Source organism: Sphaeramia orbicularis, chromosome 24, assembly GCF_902148855.1.
Source record: "Sphaeramia orbicularis chromosome 24, fSphaOr1.1, whole genome shotgun sequence".
NCBI classification, from domain to species: Eukaryota; Metazoa; Chordata; class Actinopteri; order Kurtiformes; family Apogonidae; genus Sphaeramia; species Sphaeramia orbicularis.
Window position 1 is genome coordinate 13748327 of NC_043979.1, and position 26094 is coordinate 13774420.

At 37.0% G+C, this 26094-nt stretch overlaps 1 long non-coding RNA gene across 1 annotated transcript; it reads left to right on the top strand.

The window, feature by feature from the left end:
• Positions 1–17536: 17536 nt before the first annotated feature.
• On the top strand, positions 17537–25781 carry LOC115414570 (uncharacterized). The gene is made up of 3 exons (XR_003934671.1): positions 17537–17547; positions 21564–21573; positions 25683–25781. It is a non-coding gene; the product is annotated as an uncharacterized LOC115414570 (long non-coding RNA).
• The last annotated feature ends 313 nt before the right edge of the window (positions 25782–26094 follow it).

Genomic DNA, 26094 nt, shown 5'->3' on the forward strand with positions numbered 1-26094 from the left:
TCAAGCAGATTATTTACAGGTGGAACAGTTCAGGTGATGACATGGGTAGGATGATTTGGATGAGATGATTTTAAATCTTCAACAAAGGGAAACAATAACTGTATAACTAAACAATTCGAAACATGTTCAAGGATATTCAACTAACAATAACACAAAATAACTCACTCAGGTATGCATCCATCCAGTCTGTGCATTTAAGTGATTGTTCTTCAGGCCACATGCTCACTGCTCTACGTCAAACAAAGGGAAAAAGAGGATGGGCTGGGCCTGATCCTTCCTCTTAAAGGGTTGGGTGTGGCCTGATAGGTGAGGTGAGGTCCTGCCCCTCCCCAACCAGGAAGTGGAGTTTTTAACAGTATGAATGTCTGTGAAATATATGTATGAATGTATGGACACCACTTATTAGAACAAAGTACTGTCTGTCCTTAAACCAGCTTCCTACTGAAAACAAAACATCAATAAACTAGAAAAGCACTCGGAGAGCGCAGACCTCCGCCAAGGCAGATCAGTGGGCCCAATGGCCCCCCCCCCCCCCACCCCCGATCACCACCAAAATGTAATCATTTGTTCCTTGTGCCAGTATCAACATTTCCTGAAATTTTCATCCAAATCCGTCCATAACTTTTTGAGTTATCTTGCAAACAGACAGACAAACAGACAAACTAACGCCGGCAAAAACAGAACCTCCTTGGCGGAGGTAACAATGCATCACAATGGGGTATGTGCGGACAAAAACAAATGGCAATAATCACAACAAAGTAGCCTTTCCCTTTACAATATCAACAATTGTTATAAAGAGCGTGGAGCAAAAAAACAACAGTCAGAGTAACACAAACACTTCTGACATCCAATTTGTAAGCACACGTAATAAACAAATATTACCAAAAACATACATGAAAGTAATGTGGCAATATGTGAGTTGCAACATTTCAGTCCAGTACTAGTGCATAAACCGTTCCTATTCAACGGACTAACATGGTAGACTGGGTCCAGAAGTGTTAAAGCTAAAGCAATTGCTCCACGCAAGGCTCCCCCATTTTTAAACTAAATATGATGTAGCAAATATAAAGGCAGTGCAAGTGAGTTCTGTCAGTGTACAAAGCATCATCAATGCAACCAAGAGCCAACAATGTTCTGTATCCCAGGAGCAAACACGGTGAACTGTTGTCTCACCCACGTCAATATCTGGCAACAGCTCACTGATACAGTTGTTTTAAGAACCTTGGGCTTTTCTTAGAGAGTGTCACTGTCGAGCTCCATCACAACTTTCTGGAGCACTTCAAAGGTATACTTCAGTTCAGTGGGGCAGCTGAGGTTCAAAGCATACATTAAGCCCAACAACACTGCAACACCAAAAGTAACATTGTCCAGATCCTGCAGTACCATCTGGCCTTCAAGGACAACCCCGATGTCCTCTGGTTTACTGGTGGCCTCTCCTGGTCTGACAATGTACTATTCCTACCATGGTGTCCTCAATGGATCCTTGGAAGGCTTCATCATCAGCCTGCAGAGTGAACAGTCACAAAAGGCACAAGATTAAATCAAATAAAACACATAAATATATGACTAGAAGTATTATGCTGTAGTGGCCAGTTTAATAAGAATACTTGGTCAATTTTAGTCAGAAAACTTGTTTTGGGATTGGCCTGCATTAATCTTTTATTACTGCATTGTGTTAAAACAAATTCAACACAACAGTTTAAAATATGATGAATGCATAAAGTGCAATCAGTTTGTGGTGGCCCTGGCTCAGTTGGGAAATTAAAAAGCCTGTTTGAACAGGAGTGTTTTGAGGTGTTTTTTTAAAACTCTCTACAGAGTCTGGACCGTAGGTGTAGAGGCAGGTCATTCCACAGACGTGGTGCTACAGCTTTAAAGGACCTGTCACCGTGTCTGCTAAAACAGGTGTGTGGAACCGTCAGCAGGTGCTGTTCTGAAGACCTCAGGCTACGAGCCCAGCTGTAGGGCTGAATCAGGGAAGCAATGTATGCAGGGGCCTGGCCACGTAGAGCCCGGAAACTTAGCACCAGAATTTTGAAATGAAAACGATATAAAATAGGGAGCCAGTGGAGTGAATCTAGTGATGTATCAGAAACTTCCTCTTCCATGCACTTCGTCCTGGAAATCAGAAAAGAATCATGCAATGGTGGTGATGCTAATTTAGTTGTTTCCACAATACTTGATATAAAATCACTTAGGGTGTGAGGTGTATGTCTGCGCCTCTTATGAGACTTAAACGTTCCATAAACATTGGTTTGAAAACTACCGCCCATAAACATGCAAGAAATATTTCCATTTCTCCTCAGATGTGTTGATACGAACAAAGTACTCCCTTTCGTTAGCTAAATTCTTGCATGCACATAAGTGACAGCTGAAAGAAGTCAGTTCTTTTTGAAAGTGAATAACCTGTGTGGAATGCACTCTACTTTGATGTACAATTAAAGTATTCCATGTCTTAAATGTGCATGGACATTTGGAATATGTACATGGGTGGTGTGTCCAAAATGTGGATGTTTGAGTTTGTAATGGTTAAGTAGTTCTAACGTACTTGAAACGACTACTGAACACTCCTTACCACCACATCCAGGGGGGGGGGAGTTACAGGCAAGCCAACCTAAAACACACCCAACAGAGCTTCCTCACTGAACAGATCCACACTTCTTCATAGTTACTTTGTTGTGTTACTCAAATGCATACTCACTTATCAAGCAAAAACGACTGCAGTCAAATACAACAGTATTGCAAAAAAAAAAAAATCCTACCTTCATGAAGGTTATCATATACAGTGTTACAGTGCTAAAACAGTGAGATGTTGATTCAGCTGGTCATTTTGGAGGCTGTAGTGTGTGGTGCAGTTGAATTGTTTTGTGAGAGGAATTTCTTCTTTTTCCCATTTAGGACAGCCACTCTTAATATCGACATACCTCTTTGAAACTGTTAAGAAGATCACACAATAGCCTTTATGAAGGTAGGATTGATTGCAGGCTTGTTGTATTAGACTATATTTGCTAAGCTAAAAATGTGGATCCAGTAAATTGGATAATGTGTATATTCTTGACATTTTAGCACACTATACAAAATCTTTAGGTGAATATTTCAGAAACTGATAGCAACATTGTCATATACATAAATTTTGAAAGTCTGTGTAATCAAATCAAACAAAATAATTTGAATACTCACCATTTACTGCAGAGCCTTGGACACAGTGCACCAAGCAAGAAGTGTCACAGGGTCTCTGAATAAGAGGAACACCAAATACCTATTCAGAAAAAAATATTATACATTACAGACAGTGAATGAATACTATGACCTTCATTATGGTAGGAATCATTATAGGACTGTGTTATTAGACTGTGTTAGTTTTAGCTACGAATGTTGAATTGTATTGCAATTGTAGCCAAACACAAAATGTTTTTGTTTTTTGTTTTTTTTTCAAAAATTAACAGCAACATAGTTAAATCAAGTAAAAACATCACGTAAATCATCAAAATCATTTAATAATAACTCACCAATTACGAAAGCGCCCATGAAACTGCTCAAAGCAAGTGGGTCAGTCACCTGGTTTTCAACTATCAGATACCTATTAAAAAAAATAAATGAATAACAGAAAAATATATTTTTTAAAATTACTTAATCATATCCCATTCCTTCAGATATTCATTTAGCCTGAGAAATGAAAATGAGAATTACATTTTGTTTTTTCTGTATAACTGAACTGTGAAAAATAACATTTGTTTGTCCATTGTCTGCTTGAAATTAAAAATTGAATAAGTAAGAACACAAAAACAACAGGTCTGTGAGTGTGTCTACTTAACCCATAAAAACCCAGTGTGACTTTGGTGGCAGTTGCTAAATGAATTTTTCCTTTCTATTTCACTTTTCTTAAGCGATTATCACGACTTATTTTCACATTATTCTCTGTATTTTTGCACATTTCTCTGTGAAAATCCAGTACTTTCTTATATTAATTCACCGATCATGTAGATGTTCCTCAAAGCCCAGATTAAGCTGCGGGTTATTTTATCAGAAACAGACAAAACTGAAGAAAAACTTACTTTTTTTAGCAATGATATCAATAACTGAACATAGACCCAGTGTCTCCATCCACTGTCATTGATCCATCTCCATGGGTTTTACTGCGTGAACCAATATTGAAGAAGATGACAGTGTTTCCACCAGTAACTATGGATACTCTGAACATCTAATGGGTCATATCTGATGACCATTGAAAAGATGACAAATTATTTTACACCAATTATTTACATGTATTGATAGGATTACTGGATCAGAAGTTATTAAAAATGTTATTACTGGTAGATGATTTTGGTTGCCAGTAACATGTTTGGGTCTTCAAGGTGTTAATGGACACAGCAGACAGACAGGTGTAAACTCAGCTGAATTCACACTGTATCCAGCAGTGAGGCAGCTTCACACAGGTTTGCTTTAGTACTTTTACTGTAACCCCTGTGACAAAGTCAGGAAAACATCGTTTTGTTCTTCTAATTAACTGCATTACTGATGTTACTGGCGCTCTCTCTCCTCATTCAACCTACAGCTTGCTCGCCCCCCTCTCTCACTTTCTCTGAGCTGGGGACACTTTTGCCAGCTTTGTTTTTATCAGATTTTATAAAGCCGAACGACACATTCTACACAGCCTGCTCCCAAATGAAGACTAACCCTTTCATGCATAGTGGTCACTACAGTGGACAGTTCTTCTCCAGCTGTTCTCTTGTATATTCATGGGTTTTGTTGTTTTAGTTCCATATCAGTCAACACTAGTGGACACTTAAGAATCATTCCATACACTGACATTCTATACCATTACTGTACCTTTCCTGTTCTTGATAAACCTGATCTGCAGTGACATATTTGAGTGTAAATTATTTGCTACTTGTTATTAGACTGTATTACCAGTTGTTGTTTTTTTAACAAGTTGTTCTTTGTTGCATATTATCTGAGTGAGTACTTAGTATTAGTGTGTTAAAATGTGAGAACACATAAGATTAGCAGCATTAAAAATGTTTTTATTTCATAGTTTTCACACAGTGTGTCAGTAAATGCATGTTTCTTTGCTTAAAAAATGTAATTTTTAATCTGTTCTGTTGTTTGTACATATAACCTGTGCTGCTACTCATTCTGTTTGTGTGCTGCCTCTTGGCCAGGTTGTTATTGTAAATGAGCAACAGTTCTCCACTAACTTACCTGGTTAAATAAAGGTTAAATTAAAAAAATAAAAATAAAAAATAAAATGCTGGTGTCCAGCTGAGTGCACATTTTTGTAACTCCATGAAAGTAGGTAAAAAAAAAAAATTCAATGACATTGTTTTTTTTTTTTTCATGCATAAGGAAGAATAAAAATACTCTGGGGGGGGGGGGGGGGGGGATCTTGATTTAAATTCTCATAATTCATGCATGAAAGGGTTAAAAATCCAGAGGGCCCAGTGTCCCTCCTCCATGCTAACAGTCAGCTGGTCTGTCCTCTCACTGTCAGTAAACGGTCTATGTCAGGGTCAGCAACCCTGGTCCTACAGAGCCACTATCCTGCATGTTTTAGATGGTTCCCTCTTCCAGCACACCTGACAGTCGTTATCAGGCTTCTGCAGAGCTTGATGATAGGCTTATCATTTGAATCAGCTGTGTTGGAAGAGGGACACATCTAAAACATGCAGGATAGTGGCTCTCTAGGACCAGGGTTGCTGACCCATGGTCTATGTCATGTCACAGTGACCTAACCTCCGGAAAAACGGAGAACTGACCCGCCAGCTTAACAGTAAACGGCTAAAATTTGCTTAGAGGTCTTATTTCTGTCTTTGTGCATAAGAAATCAATAGAAGTGAATCCCCAAAGGAACTTTGTGTTGGTAAATGCAAGTTCTGCAAATGTACAGGATTTCAGTTCTGTTCAACATGTGGATGGTCATATGAACTATGTTTTCAGCTCAAAAATGTCCAATTTCATCACAATTAATGCTATATTTTCATGTCACAAATGGCCAAGTTATATTTGAACTGAATTTACCTGAAAAACAAATATTCTATTCTTTTAGACACATTGAGTGTTTTTGTGTCAACTGTTATTGTTTTAGATCCACAATACTAACATGTATGAATAAGAGGAGAATTAGCAATAGTAAGTCCGTAAGTTTATTACTAATGAAGTACTGGTACTGACCAGATCATCATGGGTAATGTCACGTCCGTCCACCAGCAAAAGTTTTCACATACACCTGCTATTAAAATCCAATATTTATGAAAATATAGGTTCCACTGTCAAATAATATCAGTAGTCTGTGCACAAATGGATTAGCATTATTTCAACACAGTTCTATGCATTTCTTACAACTTTCTTTTGACAAAAATGGCCACTCATTTGACCCCCTAAGGAAATTTTAGCCGTAATGTAAATGTAAAGAATGATGTTTACCAGAACCATCATGTTAGCTCTCCTCTGCACCGCTTCCAACTGCCTCTGCCCCACTAAACTAAGCTCAGTTGTCAACAGCCCTCTTGAAAGCACACACTTTAGACTGAAGTCGACACAAAACATACGCTGTGTGTACATTTCAAGAAATATGACCGAATATAAAACTAAGACTCGCCAACGTCGTGTAGCTAACGTAAGTGGTAGCTTAAGCTAACCTTAGCATTGACACTGACAGATTCATGTTGCTCGGTGCTAATAGCATAGAACAGCTTGGCTCTGTGAAAACAGTGCATAAAGTCATTCTGAATAACGTTGCATAAGATTAAATTCATCCTTACCTTGTACAGAGTGGTCCAAAGCAGCATTATTCTGAGTCCCAGCGAAAAACTGTCCGAGTGCAGCTGAGCTTTTCCTCCTAAAGCAGGAGTGTTTCAGAAGTCAGCCTGACCCACACATGTTAGGAGGAAGAACACAATTAAACTGTTGTATATGTTATGAATTAAACTGTGCTGTATATGCCAAGTACATATTTGAAAAGTGAAGCGCCTTCCCTTTGCCCTTTTTTCAGTGTGTTTCCATTTGTTTCTGTTTCCTTCCTTCTGGAGGTTCAACTGACGGGAAAACCCGTCCGTTAACAGAAGACCAAATCACTCTATTCTTAAACTAATTCACTGGAACTGAATACTAAGTCCTGTTCCTAAAAGAAGTTCAAAAACTCACAGCTGGAGTGAAAAAAGCAGAGTTGGGTCAGGCCGTCTTCAGCAGCTTTTCCATGGGTACACACAGTAAACACACGGGCTGTTTCTCCACAAGAGCCCACAAGCTTCTACACCCTTTTCCGTCCTTCCACAAGGTTCGGCCTGTTTTGCCACTAGCAGAAATTATCTACTGATTTCTGTCCCCTTCAGAAGCTCTTGTTTTCTTATTAAATGCTCTTTGGTCAGGCACATCTGTGTTGTTGACCTACTTCCACACACACTGGCTCATTCGGGCTCTTCTTCTCCCTTCTTCTGTTCTTCTCAGTTCGGTAGAGCAGCTGTGCGGACACCTGCACAGACTGTCTGTGCCACGGTCACATAAGCAGGTCCCGCTCCATGAAGAAAACAAACAGAGGATCCCTCTACAAAACATGGACAAATGACTGAATATGGGAATCCCTGTGGCGGTGCATCCAGGAAGGCTAAAACTAGAGCTGCACAATTAATCCAACATAAACTTACAAGAAATACTGCTTTGATATTTACCCTAAAAATGATTGACAACTTGGCATTTATGTCAGTCACAATATGTCAAATAACTAAATGTCAAGTTCTACAAGCTGTAGATGTGTCCTGATATTATTATGTCTATTTAAAAAAAAAAAAGGAAAAAGATAGAAAAGAATTATTCAATATAATTATAAATTTAATATAATATAATTTTAAATTTCATATAATGTAATTATAATTTAATATAATATAATTATAAATTTCATATAATATAATTATAAATTTAATACATATAATTATAAATTTATACAATATAATTATAAATTTATATTATTATAATTTAATATAATTACAAATTTAATATAATTATAAATTTAATATAATTTATTAGGTTTAAACATACAAAACCATACCTCCCTGCATTCATCCATTCACCCCTATTAATGCGTCTGTACAGCATAAAAAAAGAAAAAAAAGCATTCTCTATTTCTATTCTAGAATGTGGATGACGTAATTTTGGACGCACACCCAAAAGGACAACACGCCAGCGCAGCGACCCTCACCCATGCTCACCCACCCACGCACACAGACACGCACGCACGCACAACCCCTACTTGGAACTCGGACACGCCCCACGTCATTCCGCTTAGCACCCTCCCTCAGCATCTGCGTCTACACCTACGTCTGACCATAGGGGTTCCCACCTGGACTCGTACCCACAACATCTGCTTCGCGAGACATGAGCTTAGACCACTGAACCAACGTGCTGTCCCAACTGTAGTCAGCTCGACACTGTATTTAACCCTTATGAAAATTACGTCACGCCTCACCCCTCCCACCCCCAAAATTCCACCTGAACGTTCTAAAAAAAAAAAAAAAAAAAAAAAAAAAAAAAACCACTACTGACAGCCTGCCTTGGAAATGAGTAAACACCTCAAATCAAGTCAAATAAAGATAATAATAATTAAAAATAAGTAAAAGAAATAAAATAAATAAAGATTGAAGTAGCCAATCGCGGAAGAGCCTTTCTAGCCAATCAGAGGCAAGGGTACGTGCAAATTCATGTCTTTGCAAACGGGAGGAAATACCGGATTTAGACCAAAGCAACTTTATCATTTTCATCAACACTTACTTTTATGTTGGTCCTCCATAACTTTTCCCCTCACAAATCTTATACAGGGTGTCCCATAAGTCTCCATACATAGGAAAAATAAACGTTTCTTGACATAAACCATTTTGATTTCTACAATATGCTCTATATGACTGCCATTTTGTCAGGAACACATTTCAATGCGTGTCCTCCACTGCTGAAGAACTAGAAAGAAGAAATAGAAAGAAATACATGTTAGAACCATGGAATGGATTATGTCTCCTATGTATGGAGACTTATGGGACACCCTGTATGTGGAATAACCGCAATATATGTTTCAAACGTAAGTCGTTGTTTTTAAAGAATTGGGTTGATTACGGAACACTGCTTGTCTGTCAGTTGTTTAACAGGGAAGGTCACTTATTTACTTACAGTGAATTTTGGTTGGAATATAAAACTCTGGTACTCCCTAGAGAATATGCAGTTGTGTTTGATGCTATCTTCTATTAGTCCTTCAACAACCAATAGCCCTCAAACTGCACAATCAGAATTATACACAGGAAATTTACATCCATTCTTGAGTAAAAAAAAAACCTCATAATAAATGCATCAGAGAAGTGATTCAAAGGGATACAATTTGGAAGCCAACTTCCATCTTTTTTTGGAGTCATTTATTTCTGATGTGGAATGGGAAAAGGTATGGTTATTACCAAGGAAGTGTTTCATTTCCAATAAAGTGACAGAGGTGTCTTTAAAACTGTCCCATAGGTGTTATCCAACTAATTCAGCTCTGATTAAGTAGAAGATCAGTGTCGACCCCTTTTGCTCATTTTGTCATAATTCAGATGAAACATTAACTCATTTGTTTGGGAATGTGCCTTTTCTTCAACTTTTTGGTGTGATATCTTTTTTTTTTTTAATAGAAAGCTGGATATTTCTTTTAACTTCAAAATTGAAGATATTTTATTTGGTTTCTTTATTACTGATTTGCCTGTTCGGAAATCGTTTCTTCTTAATCTCATTTCCTTATTAGCTAAATTTCATATACATACAAGCAAGTCTGCCAACCAGAAACCCAGCTCTGTGGTCTTTAAATCTTATTTGAAATCCTATCTAGACACACTTAACTTTTGCACTAACCCTAAAGCTGTGAAGACTAAAGCCTTATGTGAAGAGTTTAAGTTGTAATTTATTTTTATTTTTTTCTCTTTTTGTTTATTCCTTTACTTTCATTTACTTACCTATTTATGTAATTGTATTTAATTTCTTCCTGCCTCACCTCGAGCAGTTTTTTTTCTCCATGCCATGTTCTGGCCTATGTGTATACATACATATATATATATATATATATATATATATATATATATATATATATATATATATATTTGTAAGTATAGTATGAAAAAATAGGAGAAAAATGAAAAAAATAAAGAAATAAAAATTTATAAATTAAACAAAATATATGCAAAACTGTCTTTCATTTTGAGGTCAACAATCAACTAATAACCCTACACAAAACCTAATGCCACTGGAATAAACCTACCTTTTACATGACTGTAACCGAATATTTCATATTAGTTTGGGCTTTGATCTAAGTTTATGACCGGTGCGGTGCTTCTGTTTGGCTACAATAACGGTTTACGAGGGCCTTAAGCTCTCATTGCTGGCTCAAAGGAGTCACAACATCAACTCAACATTTTCAGTATAAAAAAATATAGTAATGGAAAAACAAATTTACAACAGCCTTGAACTAAATAATTCAGGCTTTTATGTACATTACAATAAACAGCATTAGATTTAAGTCCAAATTACAAATATTATTGCATCTTTTTAAAACAAACATCTGATTGGGTTTGAATTCATGTTTTGACACTTAAATCTAATAGTATGATTGTTCATTTCCATATTTTGAAGTTTCACATGACACTGAACTCCAACATAATAATTAGTTTTACTATTTCAACAAAAACTTCCAAAGGCAATAATTAAATCAGTGGTATCTGGTGGCAAATATTTGATCCACAAGCACCAGGCTCATTGATTCAAAGTAATTAACTATACAATAAATATACAATAGATGTAAACCAATGTGAAAAACCAAAAAAGTAGGACATACCTCCGCAGAAACTCATTAATTCAATCAAAATCTTGCAATGAGAAAAAAAAAAAAAAAAGTAGTATCCAATTTGTACATGTCTGCTCCAGAAACTACTGGGTTCATCCATGGCCGACGCTCTACGCTTCATCCAGGTTTCATGAATATATGTGCAGTGGATATTCAGAGAAATAAATTAACAAGCAAATGGAGGAGAGAAAATAACATCTTCAAAGGACTTAACAAAAATATGGCAGACAAAAACAGATTTAACATGAACAAAACATTATGATGGGTGACTCGGTGGTGCAGTGGTTAGCACTGGTGCCTCACAGACAGAAGGTCCTGGGTTCCATTCCAACACCGTCGATGGGGGGTGGGACCTTTCTGTGTGGAGTTTACCTGTTCTCCCCGTGTCTGCGTGGGTTCTCTCCAGGTACTCCGGCTTCCTCCCACCATCCAAAGACATGCACCGATAGGTTAACTGGTTAATCTAAATTGCCCACAGGTGTGAATGTGAGTGATTGTTTGTCTCTATATGTTCAGCCCTGAGATGAACTGGAGACTTGTCCAGGGTGAACCCCGCCGTCGCCCCTGTGTAGCTGGGATAGACTCCAGCGACCCTAGTGAGGATAAAGCAGGTTCAGAAAATGAATGAATGAAAACATTATGATGGGCAATGAAGGCCACAATTTCATCTCATTTATATTCAGGAATGAATGTCATTTTAGCTAAATTGTGTCAAAGTTATTCTTAAAGCAGCGAGCTAATAATTAAAAACCATTTCACGATACAGTCTGAAGCCACAGACGTCAACAGGGTAACTGCTGATCCAACTAAATATCTGCTACAGTGCTGTGTAAAAAGTTGGGCATTAAATCGTATCACCACAGATATGACACAATTAAAGAAAAGCAGTTTCTGTGAATTACAGGCTTGTTATTTTAACCAGAATAAAAGCCAGGGATTGCAGTTTTGTCCTCCGTGAAGCTGTGACAGCAGCTCAGTCAACGTGAAACTGCAGAGAAGTTGTTCATCTGTTTGACTTTTCCTTCAGTTCATCAGCATGAGCTTCTCCTCGCAGACAGATGGGAAAGCACCACATTCCTCTTTATCCACCTTTCAGCGACTTTTAAAAACTCACTTTTATAAACAAGCATTTCATTAAATCAGGACAGTGTAGTGTGTGTGTGTGTGTGTGTGCATGTGCATATATTTGTGTATGGAGGTTTGTTTCCATCTATATTGTGTCTGTGTGTTGTTGTATTCAGTGTTGGTTGTGGGTCTGTCTTAGGGGTTGTTTGTGACATATGTGACCATGGTGTTCGTTCAGTGTGTGTTGCTTGTGCCAGAAAGTTTCTATCTGCATGTTGAAACTGTTTTCTTATTCTCGTCTTTCCTATTTGTTCTTATCCGTCTCCTTTATGTGAAGCACTTTGTAACATGTTGTTTTAAAAAGTGCTATATAAATAAAACTTTACTTACTTACTACAGTGTTGACCATTCAAACAAAACAGACACTATTGTGGTTGCATGTCATGTCACTTTAGCCAGTCCAGATCATAGTCTTCGTCGTCACTGAACGGGGCAGGTGGAGAAAGCCCCTTCAAGCTTTGAACACAAACAAGAGAGAAAAAAGAAATCAAATATGAGTGATGTATGAGGAAAGATCTGGCACAACGCTGTCTGACTGAACACATAAGACGGAACACAAGGCAGGGGTCGGGGTTTCAAGCGGTGTTTCCCACCAAATCTGAGAGCTCAGTCTGGACTCTACAGAGGGTTTCTGACCAGTTCCTCCTTCTCTTCCTACTCGCTGGCCAGCACAGGGGGTTTGGCAGGAGTTGTGGTCTGGAAAAATGGCCCCTCTCCATTTTCCTCACCCATTCCCCCAGTCAGACTGAGAGAACAGTAAAAGAAGAAGGGATGACAGAGACACGAAGCGAAGTAGGGGGGTTAGACAGGCAGTTAGAAACACATGCAGAGAACAGAGTGGAGGGAGAAGATTCAACATTCCTTTTATTGTCACTGTATACACCAGGGGTCACCAACCTTTTCTCTTCTGTGAGCTACTTTTACCTAATGAATTTGCTAGAGGGCTACTCTAATTTAGCAACGTTTATTTGCATAGCTAATTTTCGTACATACGTATATTTTGTATAATACGTTTGTAACATTGTGTTCTTTATTTATTTATATTTCTTTGTTTTAACATTTGCAATACTTAAAAAGTGTTAATATGAAACTATTATTTTACTTTAAGAAAATCAAAAGTAGAAAAAAACAAATACAAGCACTTGCATGCTGTATTCCTAAATATTTTAATATTCTGTCAAAAATCAAGAAATGGAATAATCCTGCATATTTTTATAGAATTATTAAAACAAATAATACACACCTGTATGTGCATTTTTAATACTTTGAAATTGTGAAAAGGAATGTTGTCACTCACACAATAAAACTTCACCTGGATGTACTGCTGTATTTCTGAAAGATTTGACCTTTTCTAAATTCACACATGCTGTCAAAACATATCAGTTAAAACCAGAACTTTGTGCACAAAAATCCACCATCCCCGTCACTTCTACAGTCATCACACTGGAGTCAAACGCAGAGGCACCTGTTAAGGTCCGACTCCAGCTGTCTGAGCGCATGCGCAGATAGTGTACATATGTTTGCGCTTGTCCAGGATGTGAACCACTTTACTGATGCCTCTGTTGAAGCGCTGGCCTTGGTCAGTTTAGTGAACATGGACTGTTGTTTTTGGACTTTAGTTTTCAGCTCTTTTACCTTCTCTGTACGGAGGCTGATTCCCACTGGAGAATCTCCAGAAAAGTTGCTGTGAACTTTGGTGAAATTCCGCTCCACGTTGCATCTTTTACCGACTGCCAGGCTCCACCCACAGATCACACACACACACTCGTCTTTCACATTTGTCAAACAGAAGTCCGTGTCTCACTGTTGGTGAAAATAACTCCCTGACTATATTCAGCGGACATCGTTGCGGGGCTAAACCCACTACCTGCCTGGCATCCGGCTCATCCTGGGCCCCGCCCCTCTCCAATGACAGGCAGAAAACCAGCGCTAAAGTTTGATTGACAGCTAGTTGACCGTTTCATCTCGGGAGGGGAACAGGACACTTGTAATTCTGGTTGGGTGGAAATTTAGACCTGTTCTACCAAATGACGAATCAACTTTGTGTTCTTATATTAGTGACCCTTGGCGAACCACCGGTAAATCGCGAGCAACGTGTTGGAGAACCCTGAACTAGTTCTATTTTTAGAACAGGCCTGCGGGCAACTCGCGTGGTCCCTGCGGGCGACCTGGTGCCCGCGGGCACCGTGTTGGTGAGCCCTGGTATACACAGAGCATACACAATGACATTCTGATGTGCTTGTTAAAAACCAGTCAGTGTATCTTTTGGTAATTGGATTTTCTTTTCAGTAACAAAAGGAAAACTAGTGGGTAATTGATTCTCATTTTAAAACAGACAAATTAAAATGGAATTTCAAGGTGTTTTTCTTTTTCAGTGTCAAAACAGAGAAACCAAATTTAAAAAACAGATTTTCATTTTCTTTCTAGTAACAAAAAGAAAGTCCAGAAGTGTCTAACGATATTAATTTTCCTAATTTCATTGTACACACAATGACAATAAAGGCTATTCTATTGTATTCTATTCTATTCTATTCTATTCGTTCATCTGGCTGTTTCTAATCTGTCTGTACATTTCAAAACCAGCAAAACATCAGTTTCACATCAGTTGCTCCTTTACTGTACTGTATCTTGGTTGCTTCCCAGACAAACTGGATTTAGACAATGTTTATCTCCTAAAGATTCTGTTGACATCAGCTAAAAGAGTCACAACAAAATGTTGGCTACAGAAAGAGTCACCCGCAACAGGCTTTTTTATTTCTATCGCAGAAAACATTTGACTGATAGAACAGCTGACTTTTACCCTGCGGTTCCAGGAGGAGCCCTGAAAAAGGCGCTGGAGAAAATGGACAGACTTTACAAACAGTGACAGTACTAGTTAATAAACGCATTTGATGTTGTATGCATGTTTGATGTTATAATCGCCATACCTAGACCTCAATTTCATGTTCATGTTTTGTAAAACTAAAATGTTTATAAAAGTGTCAAAAAAAAACAAAACTCAAAAACAAAAAAAAACATTTTTGGGTTTGTGCTCACCGTTAACACAAAGCCTGGATGGACCTTGGCAGCGGTCACTTGTTTCTGATGGCTCAGATACAGAAGCAGCTTGTTCTGAAGGAAAGAAGAGATGCATTATTCATATAAATCAAAAGTTCATGTCAAACAAGTGACCGTCTGGCAAAGCTACCACCTCACCTCTTTTGTTGTGTGGCTTCCCAGTCCGGCTGCTCCCAGCTTCACATACTGTCAGTTAATGCTGCACCAGACACAACAATCTTTTAACTGGACTTCATTATGAGATGATTTGGTGGATTGTGACTTGATTGAAGTTAGAAAAAAGTGACATCAAAGCTCCTGACTGAAATGTAAAGTGGAGTACTCACTACCTGAAGGCTCGAACGTCTGTGGCAAACAATAGAGGGTCTGCACGTGACGTCAGCGCTAGCGGAAGTCACCGCAGTTCCACCCACTGAGTGGCAGAGAGAGGGAGATGAGTGACAGCGTTGGCTTCAATCCTGTCTAAACTGAAGAACAACATTTAATTAAAAATGGGGAAAGAGCTGTTGTGTGATTGATTGTATGAACAGGTTCTTAAAGCAGTCGGAGCTATCGTTTTACAGACACCCAAAGACGATAAAAAGAGAAGGAGATGGATCCACAAATCCAGGAAACCAAACCTAGATCTGTGGATCCTGTTTGGTGTCAGCTAACATTCATTGATGCTGTATTTTTGGGTAAAATTATACCTTAAATGACCTATTGTTTTGGCTAACGTTCCGTCTTAGTGCAGCTCTTGGTTTCATGATCAGATCTTTCCTGGTTTTTGTCTTCATTTTGTGATTGTGAACCTTGTGCTCCTACATGATAAGTAAACTAACGGAAACTGAGGCCAACCTAGTTTTACAAAAACATGGGAACTGGAGAATAAAGCTACGACGGAGTATTAGGACCACAGAAGAAAAGAAAAACACTTTGTGACTACGAGTATAAAGTCATAAAACATCGATATAAAACCTGTCATTTTATGAGAATAAAGTCGAATACAAAAAGAATCACAATGTCCTGAGAATAAAATTGTAGTTCTAAAAAGAACTCAGAAAAATGTCATTCGTTTATGAGATTAAAGTCGTCATATTCCAACAATAAAACCATAATATTACAAGAATAATGTTGCAATTTAAAAACAGGTGGTGTAAATCTGCTAATTTCCCAGAATCCAGTGGTGCCCTGCTGGTCCACAGCAGTAGTATCTGTGTTGGATAAAGGACTGGATCTGAACAAGACTCAGTAAATCTGCTCAGTCCAAGTAGATCATGCATATATTCACTGGGGTCAGTCCACGCTCGACTGGAAATGACCTTTGGATAAGCTGGTTCTGTGCCCTAGTTTTGGAGCCTTTGGATCAGCTGGTTCTGGGCCCTAGTTTTGGAGCCTTTGGATCAGCTGGTTCTGGGCCCTAGTTTTGGACCCTCAGGATCAGCTGGTTCTGGGCCCTAGTTTTGGACCCTGGTTGTCAGTCCTGATGAAACCATGTATATCTGTTTCAGGTCCAAATAGCGATGATCCCCTCCCCCCTGGATCAGGTCTGGATCCTCCATTTGTGTCCACATGTCAGTGTTCACGGACCACTTGTTCTTTGGTAGCTCATACAGATCCATGTCCAGTCCAGTTGTCCTTCATTTATGACGTATGTGCAGACCCTCTATACTGTAGGAGCTCCAGGTGGTGGCGCTGGTGTCGTTGCTACAAAGAACCATAATGCTGTTCATTTATTGTTACTTCTTTGATGTTCGTTTTCTCTTTCTAGTAACAAAAAGAAAGTTATTACCTGACAAAAATGGAAAATGGACCAAAAGTGCCCGTCTTTTTCATTTTCTGAGACCGGATGTTGTCATTTTCAAGGAAAGAGCGCTAATACCTAGGTCACAAAGATTCTTAAAAACGATGGGTTTGTACAAAATCTGGACATCGTAGACATGCCCCCTCCACAAATGTCTACAAACTCCAGATTTCATATGACCTGGAAAATTTGTACATTGTGTAGCTGTGTTTACTCTCATTTTTGTGCAGTGGAATGACTTTTGCTATTTTCATTTTATTTGGGAAACGACCTGAATGGAAGGATAAGTTACAGATATGGGTTAGAGGTTTTGCAAAGTTATTTATGACTCTTTTAACAATCAAGTCAATATCATGACAGTCAGTGGATAGCTTACTTTTGCACGTTAGAACAGTGTTTATCACCTCCTGCTCATTTGTTGCACACAGAAAAATTGAATATGGATTCCTTTTAATGGTTTCATTACATTGGTCATCACCTTGGTTGGGAATATCTGCAGCCAACTCCAGGCACACATTTACAAAAAAACTATTAAATCAGTTGACTATGTTATTCATGCTGTGATTTACACTATTTTTATCAATAAAGTAGTCAGAATATGCTGCTTTAGTAGGTCCTTGTTTAATTAAGTTGTTCAATAAATCCCAAGTTCCTTTATATTATTCTTACTTTTATATAATAATTTATTATAATATTGCTTTTTGGTAGTTCTGATTATGTTTGTTAATTTATTTCAGTAAGTCTTATATCTTTGTTCTGCTTCTTTAGTTTGTAACTTAATGAACGATTTATAGAGATTATTTTTCTTTTTACAAGCATTTATTATTTCTTTAATAAGCCATGGGTGTTTTTATTTTCTTTTTCTTTATGCAGAGTTCTTTGGCAGGGCAGTGTGTGTTATACAGAGAAATAAATACATCGAAGAAATTACCATATGCACTCTCCACGTCTGATTCCCTGTAGACTGTACTCCAATCCTTAGAGTGAAAACAGGGAAGTGATCAGTGATGTCACATATAAGCAGGCCACGGGTGGTTTGATTTCCCATGATGTTAGTGTAGATATTGTCTAGAATCGTGGCACTGTGTGATGTTATTCTGTTTGGTTTAGTTATTGATGGAAAAAGGGACATACTGTACATTATGTCCAAGAAGTCAGCTATAGTTTTTAGTTTAGTTTAGTTTCTTTTACAGGAGAAAATTGTTTCTCCATCCATTCACTGAAAAGTTCAATACTTGAACCAGGTGATCGATATACACAGCTTAGAATTACATTTTTCTTCTTTTCATTGTGGATCTCTACAGTCACACATTCCATCGTTTCATCTATTTCTAATGTCATCTCTGTTAAGACCATACATTTTACTGATTTATGAATATATAGTGCAACCCCACCCCCCATTTTCTTTTTTCTGTTCATATATCTCGATTCATAATCCTCTAGACAAAAGTCAATACCTTTATCAATGTCAAACCAGGTTTCTGAAATTACAATGAAACTGAATGGATGAGTGCTGTTGAAATATTCTTTGATGGAAATAAAATGTTTATACATACTTCTGCTGTTAAAATATATGATTGACAACTTACCTACTGATTCAATATCATTTTCATACTGCTCTTGGGTGAAATCATTGCAATCCGTTGCTATGGTAGAAAGAAAGTTATCATCAGGATCTATCTCTGGATGTGGATCCATTGTAGTTTCAATGTAGGCCAGTGTTTTTTTGGCTTTGGCATTAGTTCTCTTTGTTTTATCTAAACAGCATCTGTGCGGCCCTCGTTAATATAGATTTTCGTACCTCGGAGGCATTTGGCTCTCTGTAGTATCTCGGATTTATCCTTGAACTTCTGAAGTCGGACCACAATGGGCCTTGGTCTGTCTCCTTTAGGTTTTCCAGCACAGTGAGCCCTCTCCATCTCAACATGCTTCTGGAACTGGAACTTCTCACTTCAAAGCTTTTTCACTTTTAGTTCTGTGTCCGTCCAGCTTTCTCCAGGTGACTCTGTAACGCCATCTATCATCAGGTTGTTTCTCCTGGACTGAGACTCCAGATACTCTATTTTATCAGACATGACCAGTATACTGTCACATACCTTGTACAAGTCTGTCTGGGTGGTGTTACTCTGTTGTTTTGGATTGCCCAACTGTGTCTTTGTATCATCCACATCCTTCTGTGTAAATTGCAAACTGATTTTCGGCCTGTAAGCTATTGTCGTCATGTGGCGTCTGTCATCTGTAACAAAAATTTCAATCGTCTTCTTCTCCGAAACTACTGTAGCGCCCCTTTGCTCTTCATTGCTTTGAAAGGGGTAGCTAACCTGGGTTCTTGTTAAGTATGTAATCTCTTACAATATTAACGATTATTTAAACTATGGCAGTATTTTATTTTTTAGACCATTTTTAGTGCAATGTAACTTAATGTACTTTTTTAAAACATTTACCCTTGAAATGAACCCTTTTATAAACACTGTGAGCACTTTAACCACACTGTATGCACTTGAAATCTTCCATTTACAATGCAAAAAACACACACACACACAGTTTATAAGGGCTGTGCAGGCCTGTGCGCTGCAGCCTAAAACCAAATGGCCTCTTCACCTCATAGGGCAGTAAAAAAAAAAAACACAAAAAGGTACCTGTATCACCAGCTCCCGAGAAATGTTAATCCACACGTCCAGGGAAATGGAAATCCAGAATCCGGTAATCGGCAGTCCTCCTGTCCGTCAGCTCCAGTGTTGCTGTGGGCTCAGTCTGGGTCCTCCGTACATTCTGCAGTTAGCGGTTAGCTAACCTGCTAGCTTAGTCCGTACATAGCTAGCCACATGCAGCTAACTTACTGAGGTCGCAGTCTGTGTGTGTGTTTTTTTTTTAACGTTGGACTTCTAGTCGAAGTGCTGTTACAACACAGAGTCTCTCACCATTAAAGTCACGTTTGTCATCTGTCCGACCACTTTCCTGAACTAAACTGGTGTTCTTTTCTTCCTGAATACACTGTCTGTGTTATTCCATATTCTCATACACACACGCGCCCGTCGTCTTCACCAGGTTTCCTCTCTTCTACTTCCTACTTCCTGTTCCCTTGACCCCGAACTATTCTCCAAGCTCATGATACACATATCATAAAATATACATTTTCATTACTTTTTAACAAAACATAAAACATTTGCGCAACTTTCCCATATTATTAATATTGTTATTTTTAATTAAGTATTTTAACAAACACTTTGCATGTAACATCCTGTAAACAATACAATGCATAAACTCAACAAAGTTACATACCTTTTCACAAATACATGATCTTTTTAATACTCCCACACTGAAATGGTTTTAATTTTTAACCCTTTGTATTCCACTTATGAACTTAGGTATTTATGTATTTATGCTTTTTTTTTTTTTTTTTTTTTTTTTTTTTTTTTTTTACTTTTTAACACACACCCATCCCCTTATTTCCATCGGGCTACACTACAATTCCAATTGACTTCAAACTTGGTATACAGCTTCTTTATGATGATGTCAACAAAAGTTAGTGAAATTATTTGGATCTGGATCTGATTCTGGATTTGGTGCCACTTTGAAAAATGTCCCCATTGTCAGAGATAGGAAGTGGATGGATGCAGTAACTCGGTAAATCTAAATGATATCCAGTGTAAATTTCTCCAGTCCAGCCCTGATGGGGAGATGACCCAAACATAATGTCCACATGCTGATCAGGATCTTCTTCTGGATCTGGAACTGACACGAAATTTAACATGGGCTCTTAAGGGGAAAACATTTCAATCGTCTTTTTCTCTGAAACTCCAGTTCTGATCGACTTCAAACTTGGTATACAGCTTCTGTATGATGATGTCAGCACAAGGGATTGAAATTATTTCGATCCGGATCTGATTCTGGATTTGGTGCCACTTTGAAAAATTTTCCCATTATAACAGATAGGAAGTGGATTGATCCAATAAATCAGTATCAATGATATCAAATTGGAATTTGAATTTTTTACAGATCTGATTGGAATATGACCAAAACATGGGCTATTTCTGTAATAGAATAAACACACAGAACTGGATGAGAATAAATGGATCTGGATACATTTCCCAAAGCTTTGAGTAAAAAAAAAAAACAACAAAACAGTCCAATTCTGTAAAAATGAAAATGTTTACATGTACAAGCTGTACTTGAACAGAACATGAACAAATATGAACGACCTCAACATTCTACAGAACGGTCAGTGCAATGTTACCAATATCCTGCCAGTTTATCATTTACACATGCATGTTCTAACTCACAGATCACAGTGGATCCACAAACACACAAAACATGTAATAACAGACAGAATATTATTCAGATTCCACATCCTTCTCTAAAGACATTTCAGTTTGTTCATATTTGCTCTGGGTCACAGTTTTTGTAAAAGGGTTTGTCTAAATGTAAACATTTTGTGTAATTTGGCTTTTTTTTTTTACACTAAATCAAAAGAGGAAAATGAGTGTTTTTCATTATTTATAGGTTCTTATAATAGTATATATAATAGATTCTTCATCTTCATATCAGCTGTCTACACTGACGTCACACACCTACGCCAAGCACACACACACACTCACATGTTTTAAACAGCTGTCAATGATATCTTTAGGGGTTTTTTTGGTAAACAACTTCTTGGTAGATTTAGAAACTACAAGTTTAGTTTTATTGGGAACAGGGGGTTTTACTCTGATGAAAACTATCTGACAAACCCATCCTTTCTAAAGCAGCCAGTGGTGAAACAGTCCAAGTGTATTTCACTGAACCAATGTTGTGTTCACTGTCAGACATTTTTTTTTACACATAGATTTTTGTTTTCAACGGCATGCCACCCTTGAAAAAAAAAAAACAAATAGATTGTGGCTCTTACAGACCCATCTCATTGCTTAATGTTGATTTAAAAATTCTGTCTAAAATTCTTGCAACACGTTTGGAAAGTATCTTGCCCTGTGTAATAAATACTGATCAAACAGGCTTTATTAAGGGTCACAATTTGTGTAATAACCTCAGACGTCTTCTAAACACAATTCAGTTCTGTCAGCAGCACGCTGTGAATGGTCTGGTGGTTTCCCTCGACGCAGAAAAAGCGTTTGACCGTGTTGAGTGGTCCTACTTGATTTACACTGTACAACAATTTGGGTTGGGTTCTAATTTTATCAGCTGGATTCAAATCCTTTATAATGGTCCTCTGGCTGCAGTTATTCCAAATGGGCTTAGGTCTAAAAACTTTGAGGTTGGGAGAGGAAACAGACAGGGCTGTCCTCTCTCCCCTCTTCTTTTTGTCTGGACATGCTTGTGTTTTCCATTTACATATGGTTTATAGAGCTGTGATTTCATTTGCATAATAGGAGCTCAAAGTGATATGCTGATGAAAGCAGAAGGGAGGGCTCTCAGTAAACTTTTTATGGGCTGGTGTTAAAAGAGGAGAAAGCAAATACCACACTACACCGTGTATAATCGTGTGTGTCTTCCTTCCAACACAGACATACAACACAACAGAATGTGATGGTACAATATAAAAGGGGGAGCCTTGCATCTTTAGTCGCTTTCAGGCCCTGTGAACAAACAGAGGATGTCAATATCCTTCAAATGCCAAGAAAACAACTAAGAGTCAATAGACTGTCCATGTATACTGAAATACAAAACACACCAAGGACTGACGCTCATGTCTAGGAAAGTAAAAAAAAAAACAAAGAAAGACTGGCAACACAAAAATATTCCTTCTGCAATGCTTTATCAGGTTTATACCCTGTGCACAGCCTCACCACAACTGATTCTGTCACATTCCTTCAAACATTTCATAAAGAGGCAGCTTATAACTCAGTATAAAGTAAAGTATAAAGACGTGTCCTTTTACTGTTTGTCCATATGTGTAGGTACAGATAAACACTGATATTTGTTTTTTTTGCATCTGCAGACATTAAAAGTTTTGGATAATCATGCAATATAGGTTTTATCTTTTTAAGAATGACCTGAAATGCTCCAATGGATGGATGCAACATGTATTACAGATGTTTGTACGCACTAAAGTACATAATACAACACATGACTATTATTCATCATTCCTCCAAAAATTATTTCTACAGGGTGGGGAAGCAAAATTTACAATGAACATTTAGTTGTTTTTTCTCAGCAGGCACTACATCAATTGTTCTGAAACCAAACATATATTGATGTCATAATCATACCTAACACTATTATCCATACCTTTTCAGAAACTTTTGCCCATATGAGTAATCAGGAAAGCAAACGTCAAAGAGTGTGTGATTTGCTGAATGCACTCGTCACTCCAAAGGAGATTTCAAAAATAGTTGGAGTGTCCATAAAGACTGTTTATAATGTAAAGAAGAGAATGACTATGAGCAAAACTATTACGAGAAAGTCTGGAAGATACTATTAAAGAAGAATGGGAGAAGTTGTCACCCCAATATTTGAGGGACACTTGCGGAAGTTTCGGGAAGCGTGTGAAGGCAGTTATTGAGAAAGAAGGAGGACACATAGAATAAAAACATTTTCTATTATGTCAGTTTTCTTGTGGCAAATAAATTCTCATGACTTTCAATAAACTAACTGGTCATACACTGTCTTTCAATCCCTGCCTCAAAATATTGTAAATTTTGCTTCCCCACCCTGTATATAGTAGGTTATTATTATAAAATGTAAAATAAACTATTAGAGATCAATATAGTACATTTCAGTCAAAGTACGAACGCTGTGCAGCTTGAGGAGATGCCTTTCTGCTGCATGAATCACATATGAAATAGTTTTTCAGAAACTAATGCAATGAAAGGAAAAGGCTTTTGCATCTTCTGCAGAACAGCACAGCAAGATGAAACACTTCATATGATTTCACTCACTTTTTGTTATTAGGTAATCAGACCCTCACTGTAAAAAAAAAAAATCTATAATTTAACAGAATTTTCACTGTTTATTTTACAGACTTTTCCTGTATTTTCAAGATACAGGAAAATAACAATGAAATGACAAAAATAGACTGTGATTTTACATGTCAAATGTAAAATAACACACACAAAAAAACTGTAACTGTGAATAACAAAAAAAAAATCAATTTTTTAAGAGAATTTTTTTCTTTTTTCACAGAAAAATACAGTTAAAATACATTTGCAAATGTATCATAATGTCAGAAATTTTCTTTTCTATTTATGAGATTAAACTGTTAATTTAAAGTTTAATACAGTAAAAAAATAAAAATAAAACAAGACAAAATTACTGACAATTAACCGTAAAAGAAGTATTTGATCTGTGAGTTTAACAAGACCTGTTTGTTAATTGACAAATATCTTGTGTAATTACGGGGGATTTCACAACAAAAATGTTAAATAAATGTATTTTTGTGAATGTATAACATGTATAAGCACTGATAAACTGTCCAAATACAGTTTTTATCAGTGGATTGTACAACTTAGTCTCATTGAAAATTATTCATATATATATTTCTAGGTAATTTGATTGTTTTAATACATGAAAATATTCTTTATTAAACATTAAAAAGTCAAAAAAAAAAAAAAAAAGCAAAATCTTATGTAAAGTTAGAGCTTTAACTACTTAATTTCACTTTATGTATTATTATGGAAATTGGAAATAGAATCACATTTAGAGGTTTGTTTGTTTTTTAAATATCTTTTAGATTTAAAATATTTGATATAGAATAAAAATACATGATATTTAATGTTTAAATACATTTTCTAATACACTGGGTCTCATTTTTAACCTTTAATGTCTGTAGTTGCCTTATTGTGTCTTCCATGTTTCCAGGTAAGTTTGAACCCTTAGATCCCCTATGGACATAACATGGTCTCAGAGTGACACTTAGTGTTTGATTAATGCAAGTACAGCTTTTCTAACTACGGTTTCTCATCAGCTTCATAAATACAGCAATTTCTACAGTAGTCATTAGACTCACAACGAAATTAAGATTATCTATTTTTGTATTAATTTGAACAAAAAGAAAAAAACAAACATTTCATTAGAATGATTTTGTCCCTTCAGGATTTTTAAATGTATCATCCCATCAAGCAATAATCAGGATAATGACAATAAGTAATACACCTTTTCAGTTAAGATATTAACATAATCAATTCAAGAAAACCAAGTACATAATTAGATTAGTGAAAAAGATTTATTTGAACAAGTTTCATTAATGTTCTAATATTAAACTCTTAACTTTAAATTAATATATGGATATGGGGTATCCTTTATCTTTCCTTCAAGGTAAATCTAAACAGTTGGATCCCCCATGGACATAACATGGTCTTAGTCTGACACCTAGTGGTCTTTTTATGTAACAACAACTCTCACTACAGACCTATTCTTAAAAAGCATACAGATACTGTTTCCATCCCTATTTTAGCTGGATTTCAACATATATCAAAACATTCCATCAGTTTCATTATTTATAAAAAAAATAAACAACTTATCCACTATTATCCTACTTTTGTCCAGTTTTGCTATTTCTAAAATAAATCAATACATCAATTCATCGCAACTATTTTGACAAGATAATATCCTTTAATCTTTCAGAATTAACTTTTTAGTTTATTTTTATAACCCCAGAAACAAACTAGTTTAAAGTAAAAATCCTTCACCTCCAAATGCCCTGTACTGACTTTAGTTACTTGTAATTTTTCGTGAAGGTAAGTTAACACAATTAGACACCCTTTTTAGCATAAATACACACCTAACAAACCTAAACCCTGCTGGGACCCTTTTGCGTGGGCCAATAATTTTTTGGCCGGTTCTCTTTTTTTCACAGTGGATAATTTTTTGGGTTATTGCACCTCTGGACCACCGCAGGTTTGTGTTGATGTTTTGTGTTATTGTAAAAATATATAGAAAAAAAGGGTGTCAACAAAGCAAAGGAAGCAGATTTAATTCAATTATTAGTTTGTAAAAAGGGCGTGGGAGTTTATGAGTTACACTTCTTCCCGCTCTTTTTCATGTGACGAAAAACTTTGTTTGACCATGTAGTATGGTTCTTTGTTATCTGATGATTCTATGTACTCAACATTAAAATGCAAATCCAGTTTTTGGTTCCATGAAAGCAGAAAATACAATCAGAGCCAATGAATGGCTTTTTTAATGCCAATGATGCATTACTTTCTGTACTTAGAACAGCTTCCTAATGAAAACAAAACATGAATTAACAATGACCACAAAACACCAATAAAGAATGGTCCACAACAGTCTGAATGTGTACATGTATGTAAATGTATAGACACATCACTTATTCAAAGTAGCGTCTGTC